At 54.3% G+C, this 22331-nt stretch overlaps 1 non-coding gene across 1 annotated transcript; it reads right to left on the bottom strand.

The window, feature by feature from the left end:
• Positions 1–8395: 8395 nt before the first annotated feature.
• TRNAS-GGA (transfer RNA serine (anticodon GGA)) lies at positions 8396–8471 on the bottom strand. Its single transcript has one exon. It is a non-coding gene; the product is annotated as a tRNA-Ser (tRNA).
• Between the last annotated feature and the right edge of the window lie 13860 nt (positions 8472–22331).

Here is a 22331-nt window from a genome sequence, read left to right on the forward strand (position 1 = left end):
ATAAAAATAGAAACAAGAAACCGTTCAGAGAGTCTGGTGGGCCCCAGACCCCGTTGTGCGTCATCTCTCAGGGAATCGGTAGGTTCCCCTTGCTTTCACTGTTTCTTTATTCTTTAAATTTATCTTAAAACAATTCGATTCAGCAGAATTAAAGAGATTTCTGGCTTTTTCCTATCTCATTAGGACTTGTGCTATCACGCTGGCATTTCAGGAGCAGAAGTCCCTGGGTCTTATTTGTGATTTCATTAGGTACTGCCTTGTTAGGACGCTTGTTAATGTCAGACCTTATCCAGCTCAGTGGTGTCAGAGTGCAGATGGGGACGACGGTGGCCTTTCTTCTTTCTTTGTTGCAGACCTGGAGTACATCATTTTGCTCTTTTTAAAGTACCGCTTTTAAAATTAGAGGGTACTTTACCCATTATGGTCTAATATCATATATAAAGAATACACGCAGTATGGCATATTGGCATATTGTTTTCATTTAATTTATTCAGGGGTGAATATCACATTTTCCAAATGCAGGGGCTAATTTTCATAGAGAGCCACATTCAGAGACAGACGTTTTATTTCATTCATTTACACAGTCAAGTCATTCACTTATTCTTTGTTTATTCAACAAAGATGTAGGGACCCTGCCTCCAGCACTGTCCTAGGTGTTATTGGGACAAACAAGAAACTATGAGGTTTTTCTATGAACGAGCTCACAGTCTAGCGCAGTGGAAGCTGAGCTCTCATGAAAGCTCCCGCCAGAGCACAGGGACTGCGGAAGAAGGAACACCTGTGTCTCCCAGAGGACACAGGGACCCAACACTTTTCAACACTGAATGTTGAGAAGGCAGAGAAGCAAAGAAGATGATCCCAGGGAGCAGACACTGTGAGGAATGCTGTCTCTCCCCCGGATCAGTCGGGTCTCTTTGGTGGAGGAAAAGGTCATCTCATGTGGCAGCGAGCTCTCTGTGGAGAGATGTTTAAACAAATCCATCCGTCAATCTAACAGGTGCACTTGAAAGCGTAGGGGATTGTCCAAATGCCTCCGTAGTCGTTTTAAATCTTGAGATTGTGGATACAGCTGTACCGGCATACAGTTTATGCTCCAAGCAATCAACGAGAGCCAAGCCAAGAAATAAATGAAAATCAACACTGAGGAGAAAAGTCAACAGGACAGGCCAGAGAAGCGGGCTCCGGTCTGAGAGGCTCGGCCCGGTGGAGATCAGAAACGTGAGGGACAGGCCAGGAAGCAAGGCGTCCGGGAAGTTTTGCTGTCAAGGTGAGACGTTCAGAGCCGAGAGAAAACGTAACGTGAAGACACCAACGGCCCCATTTTTACGTGGCATGACTGTTTTTCTTTGGGGATAAACCTGGCACGTTCTCATTTATTATTGGTGCTTATTTGTGGTCAAGCTGTTTGTGGCTTTTGCAGAAGAGGTGTAGCCATCCCACATGATGGCTCTTCCCCTGTCTTCCTAAAAGGTGGCGCGTGTCACTTTTGCTCATGGACCATTGAGCCAAAACAAAGTACAGGGAAACCACGTGCTTCTGCCGCTGTTTGTCACCCCACCTGCCGTTAGAATGGCCAGACCCAAGTGGAAGCTACCTCCCGTTGTGCCCAGGAGGGACAGGATACAGGGTCGAGTCGCGTTGGGGACAGCCCACTGTGGGCATGAACGAGAATGAGGAGGAATACTGTGTTGTTGGGCGCCATGATGATTTTGGGTTGCTCTTGTTACTACAGACTACCTGAGCCTGAGATGACTCACTCACACGTCCTTCTTTCCTCAGGGCTCTGGACTTGGCACAGGTATACGGACGGCCCTGCAAGCAGTCAAACCCAGGTGTTCTAATTTCCATTCAGGCTGCTCCTCTGGGTCTCGGTGTCCTTCACCACCTTCTACAGGGACTTACTCTCTCAGATCCATACCTAACGGTCTCTACTCCTGACGACTGTTCCTCAGATCCGTACCTAACGACCTCTGCTCCTGACGACTATTCCTCAGATCCGTACCTAACGGTCTCTACTCCTGACGACTGTTCCTCAGATCCGTACCTAACGACCTCTGCTCCTGACGACTGTTCCTCAGATCCGTACCTAATGGTCTCTACTCCTGACGACTATTCCTCAGATCCGTACCTAACGACCTCTGCTCCTGATGACTGTTCCTGAGCGGACATTCTGCTCGACAGCTCATCTCACTGAGATATATCTCCTTTCTCCATAAACAGATTTCTATTTCATATCACAGGCTCAAAGGTCATAGTCCATTGTCTTTGTATCAGCTGTTCATTATCTTGAAGTAAATAACATTGAAATGAACAATTGATGTAAATGATAAAGTTGAATTCTTGAACTAAGACCACATTTTAAAATACATATACATATATATGTTGTCGATTAACTCTTCGTAACCACGCCCATTACATTTGTATAGTAAATTACCATTTATAAAGTGTTTTCACACACATGCCTAAATTCTTTTAATAATCCTAGGAGGCACAAATTTTTAATATCACTATTTTACAAATTAAAAAGCTTTCAGGTCTCCAGGACATATTCAAGAAAATTTCTATGGAGTCACAAAGACATGAAGGAATTAATTTTAACAATAATCCCTATTAGAATTAATAGGATTCGGGATAAATAAACATGGTATTTTCCAAATGCATGCCAGGCATTGTGCACTGGGGATTATGGATTAAATAAGACAGCCACACCCTGGAGTCATATAATTTACAAGTCAACTTTTAACTCAAATGAAAAGTTTCTAAATTTGACTATTAAACCAGGGCAAAGCAGAACTACTGGGTGCCATGGCTGTGGTTTAAGGTTCTGGCCCGGTCTGCAGGGAGCAGGAGAGGTTTCCTGAAGGAATTCCTGAGTCTTTAAAGATATCTGAAGATTTGTCATGTGGATACACGGCTGGGCGGTAGGAATACATCTTCAGGTGATGGAAACACTGCACGCAGTTCCTTGTGTGGCGGAGCACCGCGCGGAGAGAACGAGAGGAAACCCGCGGCCCCAGGGCCGGCAGCGGCAGAGGAAGAGAGGTGCCAGATGATGTCGGCAAGGCAGGCGGGACCTGGGTCAGTCTGCTCTGTGGGCCAAGCTGAGGGTGCTGGCCTTTTCCTCCAGACAGTGGGCGATCGTTTGAGTGGAGGAATAGCATCATTAGGTCTGCGGGTTTTAGAGCCCACCTTGCTGTCAGGTAGAGACAGAGAGAGGAACACAGATGCGTCCATGAAGACCAGACTGGCGACCAGGGACGAAGAAGAGGTGTTCCCGTGAAGAAAGCGTGTTTGAAACCTGGGGTCTACTCCATTCTTGAGTGTGAGTACTCAGCCCGTTGTCAGTACACTTAGAAGCGCCCCTGGGATTCAGAGAGGCGGCGCATATTGAGGGTGTGGCCTTGGCACGGGAGAGGGGCGTTGTCCGAAGGCTCTCAGACATTGTGTGGGCACAGTGATGGCCGGTTCCCTGCACTGTGCCTTTGTTTCTGGACGCAGCTCAGGAAGGCCTTGTATTCACCATGCCTTTCGGTTTTCGGGATTTCTGATACTATGACCTTTGGTGCCCTGCCGACTCTGGAGAGAGTGCCCGTCCTGAGGCTGCTCAGCTCCTTCCTGGAGGAAGTCAAGGGCCTACGAGCGCGGCTCTTATACGTGGGTTTGCCAAAGCCAAGGCCACACCCCGGCGCTCTGCCTCCACAGAACGCTGTACCCCGGCCACTATTCAACCCCCTCCCCGAGGCCTGATACCAGACAGCTAGTCCCACCCCCACACCTCCAGGGATTCCAACCAGCCGATCCTGAGCCAGCTGCCCCGCCTCCCTCGTGTCTTCCTGCAGAGACCCCAGGAACGTCCCGGCTCCCGTTCTCCCCCCCTCCCCACGCCCTCTGCGGCCTGGCTGACCCCGGTCCTTCCTGCGGGGCTCTGTGCTTTGCCCCCCCCCCCACTTGAGAACCGAGTGACAGACTCTTCCTCAGACATCTGTCTCCGACCTACTGGCCTCGCTGGACCTGATCTAATAATAAACCCGCACCGCCCAACGCGCCTGCGGTGGGAGGAAGCCCCGTTTCAGGGGAAACCGGGTCACACCCGCAGGGGTCCTGCTGCCCCCCATCCCCCCCCCCCGCAGGGCGCTGTCCTAAGCACTCCGCCCACAGGACCCCAGTCCGGCCTCACAACACTGCTATGCAGGGAGACGACCCTTACCCCAGTTTGCAGATGGAAAAAGTGAGGCCCAGCGACTCTCTCCATATCACACAGCTCGTAGGTGGCGGAGCCGGGGCTCCAAGCCCACGTGTCTGACCCCAAGCCCACTCTTGCCTCCCTCCTGACGTTACAAGGGACTCTTCTGGGAAACGCAAGGGAAGAGTGGGAGACCTTTCTCCGGGGAACAAAGTGATCGTGTCTGTGTCTGAGAGAGAAGACAGTCCCGCAGGTGCCGAGCGATGGGGCCACGGGCCGGAAAACGGGGGGCGGGCCCGCGAGCCCCTTGTGCACCCAGACGGGAAAGCGGTGCCCGTGCGGAGACGCAGCCGAATGTTCCCCGCGCAGGAGCCGAGGCAGCAGGCCCCTCGCCGTGCCTCCGGCCGGTCTCATCCCAGCACTCACGCTTCCTCTTGGCAGTCATGCTCCGGGAGCCACCGGGCAATGATCGGAGCGCAGGGAGCCCTGGAAGGGTCATCCCCACGGGCGTGCTTTCTCCACGCCCTCATCCCGTGTGCAGTGGTCAGGGCCTGAGTGGGAGCCCCGAGGCCCCCGCGAAGCTGGCCCAGGGCTCTTGAGCGAATGCAAAGCTGATGTCTGTGCAGGCGCAGCGGCGGCCCATTGGCACAGCAGAGCGATTGCGGCCCTCAGACCCCGACGTCCGGCTGTGCCCGGTGCTCTCCCGTGGAGCCTGCCTTTGGGACGAATCGAAGTCGCTCTCCATCCACTCCGCTCACTAGGACTTCCTAGGGAAGGAGGCTTCGCCCAGTACAATAAAGCACCGGTTCTCCTCCGCTTCCACCGAAGTCAGAGGGGTTTCCCTGGCGCGAATGAGTCCTGACACTGCCTGTCCGGGGACAGCACACTCTAGAGGTTCGGGGCTCAGTCCCACAAACCTGCCCCTGACCTCGGGCGCCAACCCCAAGTCCCTGTACTTCTGACGGAGGGGCCATAAACCGGGGTCTCACTGGGCCTCCTCCAGCCCGATGATGGGCTGGAATGGCTCACAAACCCCTGGGGAACATTTTACTCGCTGTTCTTACCGACTTTGGACAAAGGACAAGATTGGAGCAGCCGAGTGGGAGAGAGGTGTGGAAGGGGGAGTGTGGGAAGGGGCACAGAGGCTCCGCCCATGCCCCCCAGGTGACTCAACCCCACCAGGGAGGCTCTGGAGACCCCTTTGCTCAGTGTTTCCGTGGAGGATTTACTACCTAGGTGTGACTGATTAGATCATTAGTCATTGGTGATGAACTCAACCGCCAGCCCCTTCCCCTTCCTCGGATGGGGAATGGACCCCAAGTTTTCAACCTTCTAGTCACCCCTACTCGAAGTGGCTGGTCTCCACCCTCATCCTTAGGGGGGTTTCCAAAAGTCACTTTATTAACATGAACTCAAGTGTGGGTCAAAGGGCCTTGCTCCATAAATAATAAGAGAGGGGTCTCTCACTTTACCATTCAGGGGCTATTTCAGGAGCCATGAAGGATGATCAAAAAATATATATATATTTTTTTATTTTCTCACAGTATCACATAAGAGATTATTTAATTAACTTTAGCACCTCTTCGGTGAGCCACTAGACTATCCCAGAAAGTGCGCTAAATAGGAGAGATGCACTGAATAAAATGGGAATGGCCCGGCCCTGGCCCGGCATAGCCCGCACAGTCCCTGGACAGACAGCGGGTGCAGTCAGGGTGGGGAGAAGCCCTGGGGAGGCACATGGTCACCATCTGTCCCGGTACAAAACATCAGTGGGAAGATGAGGAATGTGACACTTAGCTCAGCCTGCTCCTTGTCTTTGTGACTTATGTCCACAGTGGGCCTTTTGGACACGAGACCCTAGGCTGTGCGTCCCTAGTTCTTCCTCTGGAGTCTGCTGTAAATGTTCTCACTGTCACCACCAGCCCCTTCCCGCCACCAGCCAACCTCTCACTCTGAAGTCAGGGACTGTGCTATCACCGTCCGCCTGCCCTGTATCACTGAAGGGACTGCGCCCTCCCCGCCCGCCCTGTATCACTGAAGGGACTGCGCCCTCCCCGCCCGCCCTGTATCGCTGCCTGCCCACCTGAGCCTTCTTCCCCTCGCACCTGCTCTGCCTAGCACTGCCACTCCGGATATCGGAAGACTCTCGTGGCCTGTTTTTCATGGTTAAGCAACATCTCCAAGGCATCAAGAGTTTCTCTCTTGTCTCTTTCCCTACTTCTCACTGCTGTTTCTGTTTCCACCGTGTCCTCCCACAGTGCTGTGATCAGACACTTCCCAAGAACGCAGCCCCCTCTTCCTCCTGCCTGCCCCTCCTGTCCGGCCCTGTCCGCTGGCTCCCTCCTCCAGCCTCACAAGCTGTGTCTGCTGCGCGCTGAATAAAGACGCTACGTTTTCAGCGCACTGAGGCAGACATTGTGTTCCCGAAGCTTCTGAAAAGAGAAGGTGGGTTGGTACCCAAACACGCCCAGGGTATTGTGACTGTGAAAGCTGCATCTTTTCTTCCCCTTACTAAACCAAGCCAAACACCCTTTCTGTCTCCCTTCTGATTTGCATATCTAAGAAAGGTAAACCTTAGTACACAATTCCTGAAAAGTGCATAAAGAGTGACATTTGAATACAATGAGGTTGTGGGAGTGAATCAGGGCTGACAGGCACAATAAGACGTAATTGTATGTTTCCCGGTGTCCCGGCCTTCCTCAGAGGCATCCTGGGAGCCTGTGCCTCCAACCCAGAGCAACTCCATCCACCGCTGTCCCCCAACACCGCCCTGTGGCAAGCGTCTGTTCTGTACAGAGGGCGAGGCGAGTATTTCACATGAATCGTGTCTCCTTCAAAGCACTCGCTGCCAAGAGAACTATTCGCCGAGACCACGTGGACGGTTCTTTCCTCAGGAACTGCCCTCACCACCCGGTGTGCCCACCCCGGGCTTAGCAACTCAAGGGGAGCTCATAAACGAAGTCAGAGCCAGTTCATGCATCTCCCGGGAAAAGTCATTTTGCCCTTTGGTAATTGTATCCCATGTTTAATTGCAACGATGTTTTCAAATATAAGGTCATTTTATTGTTAAGATCTCTCTTTAGCAACTTTTTCTTCAACATACATATTACCTTAAGGGTAGGAAGATTCAAGATACTGATGAAAGATTCAAGCCCTGATAAAATTTAAGAGAGAATGGGTGTGAAACGTAGAAACATTTTAAGGGTAACAATAAGAGCTTTGAAGGGGACAATTTTAAATTGTGAGACATGCAGCTTTGAATTAATAAGTCCTTGAATATTTGATTTGAAAACGCCAACCGTTATTGCCGTGAAGTTAGTACAGACACTGAAAGCCATCACTCCCCGGGGAACGCCTCTCCGTGACCTTGAAAATCAAGTGGATTAATTTATGCTCACCTTGATTCGATACAGTAGGAAGTGGGAACAGTCGTGGACAGAGGGGGAGTTGTGGTGTGACCCGGGGTCTCCTGGAAGCTGGGTCAGAGTCCGGTCGGGACGGGAAAGCGCGCCGAGTGTCTCGGCTGAGAGGAGCAGGGGCGCATGGGTTACACCAGCGTGGCAGAGCTGCCAGAGCCCACGTGAAGATCGGGACCGCGGAAGGCTGTGCCCTCCCTCAGAGCGCAGGAAGGCGAGAGGAAAGGGTGCTGGCAGAAACTAGGAGCAAGCAGGCGGAGCAATTGCGGGGCTGCTGTTGGGACAGCGAAGAAGAAAAAGTCAACTCAGGAGGCTCTCAGCTTCCAGGGTCTGATTCCGCTGTCCCGCCTGCCGACTGGAGGGAGGGAATGAGATGCTGTCTAGTGGCGACGGGGGTCAGACACTGCGACCAGACGGCCCTGGGCCAAACCCAGCTCTGGCGCTTACCCGCTCTGGCTTTTTTTTTTTCCTGTATTTTTCAGAAGCCGGAAACGGAGAGAGACAGTCAGACTACCACATGCACCCGACCAGGATCCACCCCGCACGCCCACCAGGGGGCGACGCTCTGCCCACCAGGGGGCAACGCTCTGCCCACCAGGGGGCGATGCTCTGCCCCTCCGGGGGGTCGCTCTGTAGCGACCAGAGCCACTCTAGCACCTGGGGCAGAGGCCAAGGAGCCATCCCCAGCGCCTGGGCCATCTTTGCTCCAATGGAGCCTCGGCTGCGGGAGGGGAAGAGAGAACAGAGAGGAAGGAGAGGGGGAGGGGTGGAGAAGCAGATGGGCGCTTCTCCTGTGTGCCCTGGCCGGGAATCGAACCCGGGACTTCTGCACTCCAGGCCGACGCTCTACCACTGAGCCAACCGGCCAAGGCCTACCCGCTCTGGCTTTGAAGGAGCCTCGCGACCTCCTCGTTCTTCGGCATCCACGTGGGTGAAGTGGGGATAAGAATTCCACTCATGTCATAGGGTTCCTCTGAGGAGTCAGGGAGCCCATAGCCGCCAGGTGTTCTTGTGCACAGCCTGGGAGAGTAAGCGCAATCTGGGTGTCTGCTGACAATGTCGGCGATCCTGTTACTGTCGTCATGACTCGCGCCCTTTAATTTCTGGCAGAGGAAGTTCCCTTCCCACGCGGAAAACCGGGAGAACGCAGAGTAAGTATTTTCTCCGCTGAGCGTTCCTCCCCTGTCTGACTAGCCGTTCCCTGCCGAACCATTCGGGCACGTGGGCGAGAGCCGCCGTGCTCCGGTTACAGAGGTCCCCCAGGCTGCGGCACTGAGCCTGGTATCGGGGAGGACGGCAGCGAAGGCCTAGAGACCGACCGAAATGCATGATCACTCCTCATTTCAGATTTGGGCAACGGGGCGGGTGGTGGCGCCCTTCTTTGACAAAGGGCCACACTGAGACAGACCGGGGGAAGTTTGGTGTACATACGGGAGGTGAGGTTATAAAGATAGAGGAGGTGACCCAAGGAAATGCACAGAGTAGGAAAATGTATTGATCCCACCATGAGCTGCATGTCATGTGCTACTCTCAATATCGGGACCCAGCTGGGCAGCAGGAGTAGACGCCGGGCCTGCCTCTCCCAGGGCTCGCCTCCCAGCAGGCATTCTGACAAAGAATGCGACGGAAGAGTAAGTCACACAGCCACGCAGAATAAAGCAGGTGCCGAGGCAGAGGTGGACGTTTTAAATGCAGTGATCAGCGTAGGCCAGGGGTCCCCAAACTTTTTACACAAGGGGCCAGTTCACTGTCCCTCAGACCGTTGGAGGGCAGGACTATAAAAAAAACTATGAAAAATCCCTATGCACACTGCACATATCTTATTTTAAAGTAAAAAAACAAAACGGGAACAAATACAATATTTAAAATAAAGAACAAGTAAATTTAAATCAACAAACTGACCAGTATTTCAGTGGGAACTATGGGCCTGCTTTTGGCTAATGAGATGGTCAATGTCTGGTTCCATATTTGTCACTGCTAGCCGTAACAGGTGATATGACGCGTGCGTCCCGCGTCACCGGAAGTAGTACTGTACGTGAGTGACACCGTGCTTTGCAGCACCGCCACATACAGTACACTGACCACCAATGAAAGAGGTGCCCCTTCCGGAAGTGCGTGGGGGCCGGATAAATGGCCTCAGGGGGCCGCATGCGGCCCGTGGGCCATAGTTTGGGGACCCCTGGCGTAGGCCAGACTAAGGACCCTGGGACGCAGACCTGGAGGCAGGAAGGGGGTGAGCTGTGCGGGTGTCCGAGAGAAGAGCGGGTGTCCGGGAAGATGGAGACACAGTAACCGGAACTTGAAGCGCGTCAGCTGTGCCGTAGGAGGAACAGGAAGGCTGTGCGGCCACAGCAGAGGAAGCGAGAGGGCTGTAAAGGGCGATGCGGTCGGAGAAGTAGAGAAGGCTGGGTCCTGCAGGGCCACGTCAGTCATGCTGAGGACGTGGCTGTCCTCTGAGTGAGGCGGGGAGCGAGAGCACCCAGCGAGGGGCGCCACGATAGGACTCACACTTCAGAGGACTGACCACCCTGCCCGCTGGGCTCCCCACAGCGCTGCGGAGACGGGGACAGCACCAGAAGCCATCGCAGTGATTCAGGTCGGAAACAGAAGCTGGCCTGGACCCCAGCGAGAGCACCCAGTGAGGGGCGCCATGATAGGACTCACACTTCAGAGGACTGACCACCCTGCCCGCTGGGCTCCCCACAGCGCTGCGGAGACGGGGACAGCACCAGAAGCCATCGCAGTGATTCAGGTCGGAAACAGAACCTGGCCTGGACCCCAGCGAGAGCACCCCGTGAGGGTGGGTCAGATTAGGTAAATGTGAAACCAAAGACAAGGCAGCAGGGTTCCTGAGGGGTCAGAAGTGGATCGCTAGCAAGAAAAAGGAGGCAGGATGTCTCAGACTTCTGAGGCCACTGCTGCAGGAATTGAGTCGCCTTCCATTGTGTGAGGAGCAGAGCTATTCAAAATCCAGGTCTCCCAGCCATGCAGCACACTGAGGTGTAAGGGGGGGGGGGGAGAAAAGAAGACAAAGCAATAAAGGCCTTGGAAAGGAGACGCCTGAGAAGAAAGAGAAAACTATTAAAGCAGATTTGTACAGAAGACAAGAAAGCAAAGGATAGTTCAGTTCATAAGAAGGTGGAGTAATATTAGCATTTCTTGAGACTGTCCCTTTCACTCAGGGTTCAGACACTGCCTTTGTCTCAGAGAATGCAAATTAAGTTTTTCTTATCGAGAAGACCCAAGGGGTGGGTGGGTGGGTGGATAAGTCAGCCTCAAAACTGATGTGCAGGAGTGAAAATGGAGAAGTGAGGGAGGCAGGAATCCAGAACTTCTCATCACCCCAACACTGTCACATGGTAGTGAGGCTAACGCCGGAACGCGCTCTGCTTTTGCTGTGTGATGGAGGGAGACCTCAAAATGAGCGCATAATGAAATCTCAACAGGAAGCAGAAAGCTCAAGACGAGTTCGCTTGTTTTCCGTTGCCCCTGTAACAAATGACCGTAAGCAAATTCCTGGAACAGCACACTCTTATTCTGTAGCAGTCCCGGAGGTCAAAAATGTCCATTGGGTTTCTGGGCCGAAAATCGTGGTGTCTGCAGGGCCGTGTTCTTTCCGGAGGCTTCGGAGAACTGGTTTCCCGCCTCTCTCAGCATCTGGAGGCCGCCGCATTTCCCGAGTCGCGGCCCCTCTCCTCCACCTGGGAACCAGCGGCACAGCGTCCTCTTCCGGTCTCTTCCTGACGCTCTCGCTCTCTTTCTCGTGGCTTCTCTCCATCCTTCAGACGGTCTCTCCAGCCTTTGGGCCAAATATCAGAACAGAGCAAAGGCGAGACTTCAGCGGTGAGCCTGAGATCGCAAGCCTCTCGGTCACAATAGCCCCAGCAGACAAAAGCCGTCCTCACTCCCTGCCCACGTGGATCCTGGCCTCCTTGAGAACCGGGGTGGAGTCTCGGGGAGTGGAGTGGAGCTTCGGCGAGGCTTTAAATGCAACAGCCACCGGGTCATGACCACGGAGCGCCCCCGCCTCTGGCTCTCACTCCCCTGCCACCAGCAGGAGCTGCGACAGCCTGCCTCACAGCTTGGAGTGAAGGGGGGCGAGCAGAGCAGCTACGGGAGCTGACAGGGAGGAACCCCGGCTGCAGGGTGCAGAGGCCCTGCTGGGCTTGGGCGTGTGGCCAGTGAACCGACATGAGTCTGGCTTCCCTGTAGGGAGAGGGTTTGGCAGAATGGAGAAAGGCGAACCAGCTGAGACTCAAAAGAGAGGCAGCCAGGGGGAGAGCCTACACTAGACTCTCCGAGATGTTTGGTACAACCAAGGTCGTGGACAGGTCCCGTCACTGAATGGTGGGTTGGCTCTGTTTCAAAGCACAGAATCCCGTGAACATGTGTTTTGGAATGGGAGTGATCACCACAGGCTAATGTCTGGGGGCATTCTTTAAGGTCTTCATGAACCCTTACACCATGCCAAGCAAAGGTATATACGCTCGTTCTTTGTATGTAAGAGCCTGGAACTGTAGTCAGACCGTATGATGGTGAGGCTAGGTCACGGGTATGGACATCTGGTGGTAAAGCCTTCGAAGTCTTCATCTTTTTCTGTTCAAACCTGCCCTCTCCTTTGGGAAACATTCTCTTTTGGAACTGTTATATAATAAAGATGCCACACCAAGGACTGTCTAACCACACCCACGTGTTGCAAACGAGCCCAGCAGAGGACTCCACTTGCCCCAGCATGGGGATCATTTCAAGAATGGTTATGGAATCAGCAAAGCCAATCACGCCTTGCCTGAGAGGTTCCCTGTGGACTCTGGAGAGAGAGAGAAAAATTCTGCTCCTCTAGAGCCCCATATGCCTGCCAGGTGCCACCTTCTCTGACCCCCTGGAGGGAACTCGCAGCAAAATGACACCGTCCGCAGAGGAGAGCGGAGCCTGTGTGGTGGTCGACCCAGGGGACTGATGGCATTGAGGGGTCCCTTGACCCAGCCCCGACTGAGACCAGATGGACATCTGGACCTTCTAAGCCATGCGGTCTGGTAACCACCCTGCCCTATCTCCCCCTCTCCTTCCTTCTTCTTTGTTCTTCCATTGGAGGTGGTATCTGTCCCTTTACGTCCCAAGTAAATAAACTAGTAAGAGTGAACAGAATTACCTAGTAGGAAACATTGAAAAATAAAAATTGCTGATGTTTGGAGTGCTCTGATTTCAAGCGGTGGTGCCCGGGCAGCGTGAGGGGTGTTGACTAAGTGAGGACGTGGACAAGGGTGAAGGCTGCCGTGAGGAAGGGCCTCTGACTGACCACTCCTGACAGGAGGCTTCGGGCACGGCAGTGTGGACACTGACGGCCCAGCTCAGAGAGCTGTTAACTAATTACCAGCAACAATGCGTCGCGAAGGGAGACCAGCAGGAGTCCTGTTCAGATCTCTGCCACGGAGTCAGCCTTCCAGGCAGAGCAATGGAAAACGTGGTTAAAAGAGTTCAATGTGCAAGAATCAGAATTCATCTTCATGAGGCTAGAGCACACGAAAGCCAATTCCACCCACAGATCAGACACTTTCGAGACTCCATGGACATGGGCCACCTGCTTCTCCTCAGGCAATCTGCAGTTAATGACAAAGAGGCATTCACCGCCCCAAGGACGACAAGGACCCCAGGACAACAGGCAGAATCCCTTATCTTCGCACTTCCACTCTAAGCGGGAATAGGTGAGGGATGGAAGGTGAGGGGTCGCCTGAGCCAGGGGCGAGCCAGGGGCGAGCCAGAGGTGGATTTAAGGGCGGGTGCACTGGGTACGCGCCCCAGGCCCGGCTGCTGAAGGGCCCCGCAAAACCCCAACTTTACACTTTTTTCGAATGACACCAAGTTTGGTTTCATGTGTGCAATTTTAACATTAATAGTACATAAAAATTTTTATTTATATAAAAATATGGTTAACATGTATTTTTATTTTCCCTGTCTCTCTCTTTTGTTTTTTTAAGGGGCACAAAATTTTCTTCTGCACCCGGGGCCTCAACCGACCTTAATCCGCCTCTGGGCGGAACCCAGATGGTACAGCAGAGAGGCGGTTCTGAGTGCTCAGAGTGCGAGCCTGACCCACCAGCACTGCTGACACCCAGAGGTCTGCAGCTCAGTATTCAGAGTGGAGGGGTGCTGACCGGACATGGAGGTGGTGGTGTGAGTGGGCCCAGCCTCCGCTCGGACCTCCGGGTAGCTTCCTGCGTCTTCATACCAGCCGTCTCCCTGCAGCTGCTCTGGGCGGCTGGTCCCGAGGCTTCCGTGCAGGTCCCGGCCAGCCCTGCAGGTGCGTGGTCTGAGAAAGCAAGTGGCCTGCCTCTGTCCTCATTAAGCCCCTTTCATCTTCCAGCTTGTGCGTCAGCGTGGCTGGACCTGGAGAGCATTACGGTGAGTGAAATAGCCCGTCAGAGAAAAACACGTGCCGTGTGATTTCACTCGTGTGTGGGATCTAATGAACAAAATGAGCTAACAAGCAAAACAGAGACAGACTCATAGAGACAGAGAACAGACAGACAGCTGTCAGAGGGGCGGGGTGGGGGCTGGGTGGGAAAGGGGGAGGGAGTACACAAAAAGAAAAAAACTTCAGAGACACACAGACAAGGGTACGGTGGTCACCAGGGAGAGGGGGCTAAGAGAGGGTAGAAGGGGTAAGCGGTGAGGGAGGCAGAGTTGGGGTGGTAAGCACACACTGTCACACAGACAGGGGACGGGGGTCACCAGGGAGAGGGGGGTAAGAGAGGGTAGAAGGGGTAAGCGGTGAGGGAGGCAGAGTTGGGGTGGTAAGCACACACTGTCACACAGACAGGGGTACGGGGGTCACCAGGGAGAGGGGGTAAGAGAGGACAGAAGGGGGTAAGCGGTGAGGGAGGCAGACCTGAGGTGGTGAGCACACACTGTCACACAGACAGGGGTACGGGGGTCACCAGGGAGAGGGGGGGTAAGAGAGGGTAGAGGGGTGAGCGGTGAGGGGGGCAGACTTGGGGTGGTGAGCACACACTGTCACACAGACAGGGGTACGGGGGTCACCAGGGAGAGGGGGGTAAGAGAGGGTAGAGGGGTGAGCGGTGAGGGGGGCAGACTTGGGGTGGTGAGCACACACTGTCACACAGACAGGGGTACGGGGGTCACCAGGGAGAGGGGGTAAGAGAGGACAGAAGGGGGTGAGCGGTGAGGGAGACAGACTCGGGGTGGTGAGCACACACTGTCACACAGACAAGGGGACGGGGGTCACCAGGGAGAGGGGGTGAGAGAGGACAGAAGGGGGTAAGCGGTGAGGGGGGCAGACTTGGGGTGGTGAGCACACACTGTCACACAGACAGGGGTACGGGGGTCACCAGGGAGAGGGGGGTAAGAGAGGGTAGAGGGGTGAGCGGTGAGGGGGGCAGACTTGGGGTGGTGAGCACACACTGTCACACAGACAGGGGTATGGGGGTCACCAGGGAGAGGGGGTAAGAGAGGACAGAAGGGGGTGAGCGGTGAGGGAGACAGACTCGGGGTGGTGAGCACACACTGTCACACAGACAAGGGGACGGGGGTCACCAGGGAGAGGGGGTGAGAGAGGACAGAAGGGGGTAAGCGGTGAGGGGGGCAGACTTGGGGTGGTGAGCACACACTGTCATACAGACAGGGGTACGGGGGTCACCAGGGAGAGGGGGCAAGAGAGGACAGAAGGGGGTGAGCGGTGAGGGGGGGCAGACCTGAGGTGGTGAGCACACACTGTCACACAGACAGGGGTACGGGGGTCACCAGGGAGAGGGGGGTAAGAGAGGACAGAAGGGGGTGAGCGGTGAAGGGGGCAGACTTGGGGTGGTGAGCACACACTGTCACACAGACAGGGGTACGGGGGTCACCAGGGAGAGGGGGCAAGAGAGGGCAGAAGGGGGTGAGCGGTGAGGGGGGCAGACCTGAGGTGGTAAGCACACACTGTCACACAGACAGGGGTACGGGGGTCACCAGGGAGAGGGGGTAAGAGAGGACAGAAGGGGGTAAGCGGTGAGGGAGACAGACTCGGGGTGGTGAGCACACACTGTCACACAGACAGGGGTATGGGGGTCACCAGGGAGAGGGGGTAAGAGAGGACAGAAGGGGGTGAGCGGTGAGGGGGGCAGACCTGAGGTGGTAAGCACACACTGTCACACAGACAAGGGTGCGGGGGTCACCAGGGAGAGGGGGTAAGAGAGGACAGAAGGGGGTGAGCGGTGAGGGGGGCAGACCTGAGGTGGTAAGCACACACTGTCACACAGACAGGGGTACGGGGGTCACCAGGGAGAGGGGGTAAGAGAGGACAGAAGGGGGTAAGCGGTGAGGGAGACAGACTCGGGGTGGTGAGCACACACTGTCACACAGACAGGGGTATGGGGGTCACCAGGGAGAGGGGGGTAAGAGAGGGTAGAGGGGTGAGCGGTGAGGGGGGCAGACTTGGGGTGGTGAGCACACACTGTCACACAGACAGGGGTATGGGGGTCACCAGGGAGAGGGGGTAAGAGAGGACAGAAGGGGGTGAGCGGTGAGGGAGACAGACTCGGGGTGGTGAGCACACACTGTCACACAGACAAGGGGACGGGGGTCACCAGGGAGAGGGGGTAAGAGAGGACAGAAGGGGGTGAGCGGTGAGGGGGGCAGACCTGAGGTGGTGAGCACACACTGTCACACAGACAGGGGTACGGGGGTCACCAGGGAGAGGGGGGTAAGAGAGGGTAGAGGGGTGAGCGGTGAGGGGGGCAGACTTGGGGTGGTGAGCACACACTGTCACACAGACAGGGGTATGGGGGTCACCAGGGAGAGGGGGTAAGAGAGGACAGAAGGGGGTGAGCGGTGAGGGAGACAGACTCGGGGTGGTGAGCACACACTGTCACACAGACAAGGGGACGGGGGTCACCAGGGAGAGGGGGTAAGAGAGGACAGAAGGGGGTGAGCGGTGAGGGGGGCAGACCTGAGGTGGTGAGCACACACTGTCACACAGACAGGGGTACGGGGGTCACCAGGGAGAGGGGGGTAAGAGAGGACAGAAGGGGGTGAGCGGTGAAGGGGGCAGACTTGGGGTGGTGAGCACACACTGTCACACAGACAGGGGTACGGGGGTCACCAGGGAGAGGGGGCAAGAGAGGGCAGAAGGGGGTGAGCGGTGAGGGAGGCAGACCTGGGGTGGTGAGCACACACTGTCACACAGACAAGGGTGCGGGGGTCACCAGGGAGAGGGGGTAAGAGAGGACAGAAGGGGGTGAGCGGTGAGGGGGGCAGACCTGAGGTGGTAAGCACACACTGTCATACAGACAGGGGTACGGGGGTCACCAGGGAGAGGGGGTAAGAGAGGACAGAAGGGGGTAAGCGGTGAGGGAGACAGACTCGGGGTGGTGAGCACACACTGTCACACAGACAGGGGTACGGGGGTCACCAGGGAGAGGGGGTGAGAGAGGACAGAAGGGGGTGAGTGGTGAAGGGGGGCAGACCTGAGGTGGTGAGCACACACTGTCACACAGACAGGGGTACGGGGGTCACCAGGGAGAGGGGGTAAGAGAGGACAGAAGGGGGTAAGTGGTGAGGGAGGCAGAGTTGGGGTGGTGAGCACACATTGTCACACAGACAGGGGTGCGGGGGTCACCAGGGAGAGGGGGTAAGAGAGGACAGAAGGGGGTGAGCGGTGAAGGGGGCAGACCTGGGGTGGTGAGCACACACTGTCACACAGACAGGAGTACGGGGGTCACCAGGGAGAGGGGGTAAGAGAGGGCAGAAGGGGGTGAGCGGTGAGGGGGGCAGACCTGAGGTGGTGAGCACACACTGTCATACAGACAGGGGTACGGGGGTCACCAGGGAGAGGGGGTAAGAGAGGACAGAAGGGGGTAAGTGGTGAGGGAGGCAGAGTTGGGGTGGTGAGCACACACAGTTACACAAATGATGTGCTGTAAAATTGTATACCTGAAACCTCTCTAATTTCATTAACCAATGTCACTCCACTAAATTCAATAAGAAAGAAAATGTATCTATATATATACAAATTAAATCAATAGCAAACAACTCACCTCTTGTTTCTCCCTGTTTTGTTCCCCCCAACAACCTCCCACCTAGTCAGTCACACTCACCCCCACGCCCACGGAGGGAGGAAAGCTCTGTCTGTCATGAGTAGCCGTGGCGACAGCGAACACGGTCTTCTGAGAGCATCAGCTAAGAATTGTATACATCACTATCTAATTTAATTCTGTCACCACACAAATTGTGAGTATAATAGTGCTACCGTCCCCGCAGCAACCTAAGACGTTCATGCACGATGGGCGTTCATCTTGCTGTTGCCCGGCTCTACTTCAGAAAACCAAGCCCGATAAGAAAGGGTTCCAAAGAGGCAGGCGTTGCTTGGGGTTTGCCTAACTGACTTCACTCTCTGTCAAGTGGCTTGGACAAGCCCAGCAGCCGTTAGAAGATCGTTAGGAAAAGGGTAGCGATAGGTCCCGAAGGCCTGGGCTGTGCTCTGGATCGCAGGAGGAGGAGCACCCCGGACAGGGACCTGAAGGGGCTGAAGCAGCTAGGAGCTGCGATGACCAGATCGCCGGTGGGCAGTCACCCCTGCGGTCCAGAGGGCGGGGCCTTTCAGCTGGCATTGAGAAGAGCTGGGAGGCCCTTTGCCCGCCGCCCGCCCCTGCCCACTACCGTTCCTTCATCCCACAGCAGCTGGGAAGTCAGAGAGCTCAGCTGTCTGAGCAAGGACGAGACAAGAGGAGGAAACATCCTGGGCCCAGCAGGGCCCAGCCAGGCCGAGCACCCCCGCTACCGACCCGGTGGGGTTTTAGGGCCTCCGCATTTGTTTCCTGAACCCAAACTTTGCCTTGAAGAGGAGGGGGCTTGCGGAACAGATAAAGAAAGCAGCCTCCTAGTTGAAGCAGAATCTAATTTTAAAATCCCCTCTTCAGTAGGCCTCTGGGTGTTCTGCTTTAACAAGACCAATTACCTGGGGTCTATTTCCTGCCCAGCAGCCTGTGGAGAGCGGGACTGGAGGGAACAAGGATGTAATGAGAGGGCCCCGCCCCGCGCGCCTGCGCTGCTTCCCCACAAGCGCCTGGGCTTGCAGCGCGTCTCAGATACCCCCATCCGTGCCCGGGCTGATCTGAAGCGGACGCCAGCACCAGGTGAAACCGACTCTCCCTGCTCCTTTATTTTCCTCTTTAGATGATCAGATAGTGGTGGAACTAGAATATTTCACTGACGTTAGATTTCATACAGAGCCCCCCGAACCCACCCCTGCTGGACCAGCCCGCTTTGCCCGTCCGCGAGCATCCTCTCAACCCGTCTGCTACCAACCCAGAGCCCTCCCTTCCCCAAGCGCGGGGCTCTTCCCACGCCTGCTCCTGAGATTGATCATTACAACGTTTTTGTATATTGTTAGACCCCGTTTAGTAAGCAACACTGAGGCACAGAGAGGTTGGGGATTTTGCCCCAAAGCACACAGTTTGTAATCCAAGTTTGCGTGTATTAAGGTGCACTAGGCACCAGGCATGGGAATGAACGCTCTGCAGAGGTCAGGCCACTGAGAGCCACCCGCTGCTTTTTAAAGAGGGAGTTATTACCATTTTTTCCCATGGATGAGGAAGCAGAGACAGAACTATTAGATAACTTATCCAAAGTCATTTGAATAGGAAGGAATCCGGGGTGGGATGTGGGCCACCTAGCTTCGGGGTCCCACGCGGATTACGGGCGGAACTGCCAGGTAGCCAAGAGCGGGGTTTGAGTCAAAGTTCTCTCACTTCAAGAGAGGACCCAGCAGATGGAAAAGGAAACTCATCTACATAAAAATACACTCCTGTTGAGCAAACACTTGGATAAAGTTAGAGATAGAAAAGTATTCATTGTGGGAATCTCAGGAAGCTGAACATTTTCAGTTGTTTTGTGGGGTTTCAGTTGGTGGGTGGACAAGTTTGGAGCTGCTGAGATGCTGTCTCACACTCATTGGTATGCTAAACCTTAGATGGGTTAGAGCCCTCCCCATGGAAACTTCTGGATCTCTAGCAGGGGTCCCCAAACTTTTTACACAAGGGGCCAGTTCACTGTCCCTCAGACCGTTGGAGGGCCGCCACATACAGTGCTCCTCTCACTGACCACCAATGAAAGAGGTGGCCCTTCTGGAAAGTGCGGCGGGGGGCTGGGTAAATGGCCTCAGGGGGCCACATGCGGGCCGTAGTTTGGGGATGCCTGCAGAGGATAGGAGCTAGACAAGAATGGGTAAGAAGAGAGGCAGCCATTCCGCTGTTGGCACCACCAAGAGGAGTTTTAGGAAGAACATAGATTTCTACGGGGAATTAGAGAGTTTGCTCACTGTGTGATGCGCGGTGGAAATCCACTCCCACATTTCCTCATGTCAGTAAAATTCAAGGTGGTTATCATGCTTGATACAACTAGGCTTCTTTTTCTGGGAAATACAAAGACGTATTGAGCCCTGTGTGGAGACTGTTGGGAGCAATGGAAACCACCAATTACCCCTTTTACATCAAGAGCCTGACTGACTCCCGGCCCCGTAGGAAGTTGACAGAAGAGCTGGCTATACTCCAAGACCCTGCACCCATATAAGGGCTGCTACCTCGTTGGCGGTGGTCCCGTCTTCAGTCTTCTAGCAAGTGCTGCTTGTTTGCATTCTCACTGCCTCCCAAGTACCAGCAGCAGCAGTAGTATTAGGATTAGTAGTAATAGTGGGGATACGGCATTAAACAAAGCAGACAGAGTCCTCTTCCACGTGGAATTTCCGCTGGAATGGAGGAAGATGCTGACCATCAATCATCTTGGACCTTGACATGTATGTTCCTATGGAGAGGATGGCTGAGAAGGGGAGAAAAGCATTGAGGTGCTGAAGGTTTTGTGAGAGGAGACCTTAGGAGAGAAGAGTGTTCCAGGCAGAGGGCAAAGGTCCCAGGCAGAGGGCGGGGCTTTCCAGGCAGAGGGCGGGGCGTTCCAGGCAGGGGGCGGGGCGTCCCAGGCGAGGAAGACCAAGTCCAGGCCCTGCTGTGGCTGTTGAGCCGGGTGTGGTCCCTGCATAGCAGGCAACAGGGCGAGCAGGAGGCTATGGGATTGGAACTCAGGGAGGGTCCAGGCGTGTAGAGTTTTGTAGACCATGATAAGCGGTTTGTGTTTGATTCTCATTGTAATTGGCAAGCCACTGGAGGGATATGAGTGCAAAAAAATACTTTGTGAAAAGTGAACCAGAGATTGGTGTAAGTGGGAATAAGAAAATAAATATTTCAGGTGAAAGGTGGGTTGCAAGAGCAAAACCAGTTGGAGAAGGTGGTTTGAAGATATAATGTGGAGGCCGTCTACATTGCTGGCCGGTGGATCGGATGTTGGATATTGCTACCCCAGCTTTTTTTTCATTTCCGTTTGCATGAAACGTTTTTTTCCATCCTTTTACCTTCAATCTATGTGTGTCTTTTGTTCTAAGGTGTGTCTCTTGTAGACAACATATGTATGGGTCCTGTTTTCTTATCCACGCAGCTACCCTATGTCTTTTGATTGGATCATTTAATCCATTTATGTTTAAGGTTATTATTGATATGTAGTTGTTTATTGCCATTTTCTTCTTTAAAGGTGTATTCCTTTTTTTGCTGTATTCTTTTCCCACTTTGATCTGTTTACAACAGGCCCCTTAACATTTCCTGCAGCATTGGTTTGGTTGTAATGAATTCCTTGAGTTGTTTTTTGTCTGGGAAGCTTTTTCTTTCTCCTTCGATTTTAAACGATAGCCTTGCTGGATAAAGTAGTCTTGGTTGTAGGTTCTTGTTCTGCATTACTTTGAATATTTCTTGCCATTCCCTTCTGGCCTCAAGTGTTTCTGTGCCACGGAGGGGGCGAGCGGGAAGGTTTTCACTGTAAACTGCAGGGCTGCATGGTGGGACCCACCTGCGAGGGGCCCTATCCCTACCTGGGGGTCCCCAGTTTCTGGAACAGCCCGTGTGCGGGCCTTTGTCTTTGGTGCACCCGTATTCCTCTGGCGGCAGGGACCGTGCCGGCGCCATTTGTGTGGTGTCCACAGCAAATGCTGAACGTATCTGTGGTATGTAGTGAAAATGCTACAGCTGAAAATAACAACTATGTTCCTGAAGGCCACAATTGTGCCCCATCCCTAATTGACGTTCATCATTTTATTTGACGTTTACAAGTCCCGGGTAACTCAGTGGCATTCTCCTCCCTCCTTTGCACCTGGCAATGCTGGCGCTAAATGTGGGAACTCCGTCTGGCCACCCAGGGACTGCGTGGAGAGGCAGAGTGGGCGCCTGGGTGCCTGGGTCTCAGGAGATCTTACTAGTTTTGCTCCATAGACTTTTCATTAAGTCTTTTTTTTATTTTTTTTTGTAGTTTGTTTGCACATCTTCAGCACTTGCAACAAGTCCTTTAATTTTGACGCTGTGACCCAGACAGAGCTGGCACCGCTGTCTCTGTGTTACGGGAAGGACCCTGAGCTGTAGAGAGGGTCCGTAAGTTGCTAATTGAAAGTGTAGTGCTTACGCAACTCTTCAGGGTCTCCAACACTTGATTTTTGAAACATCCCCGAGAGGCAGGAGAGTCACTGTTTTCCCGACCGCACGGGCGTGGGTGGGAAAGAGGCCCTGTGAGGTCCAGTAAGAGGCCGAGGTCCAGCCATCAGGGCCAGTGATGGCGGGAAGCAAATCCTTGCCTCCCGACTCCACCATCTCCTTCCTCCCTCCTACCAGGAACACGCGAGATGTGCAGTGGGTAACTGTCACATA

This window comes from Saccopteryx bilineata, chromosome 3, assembly GCF_036850765.1.
Source record: "Saccopteryx bilineata isolate mSacBil1 chromosome 3, mSacBil1_pri_phased_curated, whole genome shotgun sequence".
Lineage (NCBI taxonomy): Eukaryota > Metazoa > Chordata > Mammalia > Chiroptera > Emballonuridae > Saccopteryx > Saccopteryx bilineata.